The sequence below is a fragment of the Arachis duranensis genome, chromosome 1 (assembly GCF_000817695.3).
Source record: "Arachis duranensis cultivar V14167 chromosome 1, aradu.V14167.gnm2.J7QH, whole genome shotgun sequence".
NCBI lineage: Eukaryota > Viridiplantae > Streptophyta > Magnoliopsida > Fabales > Fabaceae > Arachis > Arachis duranensis.
In genome coordinates, this window is record NC_029772.3 from 83,115,430 (window position 1) to 83,115,733 (window position 304).

The window sequence follows — 304 nt, forward strand, 5'->3', positions numbered from 1 at the left end:
CATTCTACTTCATTTTCACACAACACAAACCCATCTTCTCCCACTTAGCCGAACCTACCTCTCTCCCTCTCTACCCTATTCCCTTCTTCTTCTTCTTCTCTTCTTTTCTTTCTTGCTCGAGGGCGAGCAAGATTTTAAGTTTGGTGTGGAAAAAAGCATAAGCTTTTTGTTTTTTCCATTATCATTAATGGCACCTAAGGCCGGAGCATCCTCTAGAAAAGGGAAAGGGAAGACAAAAGCTTCCACCTCCGAGTCATGGGAGATGGAAAGATTCATCTCCAAGAGCCATCAAGACCACTTCTAT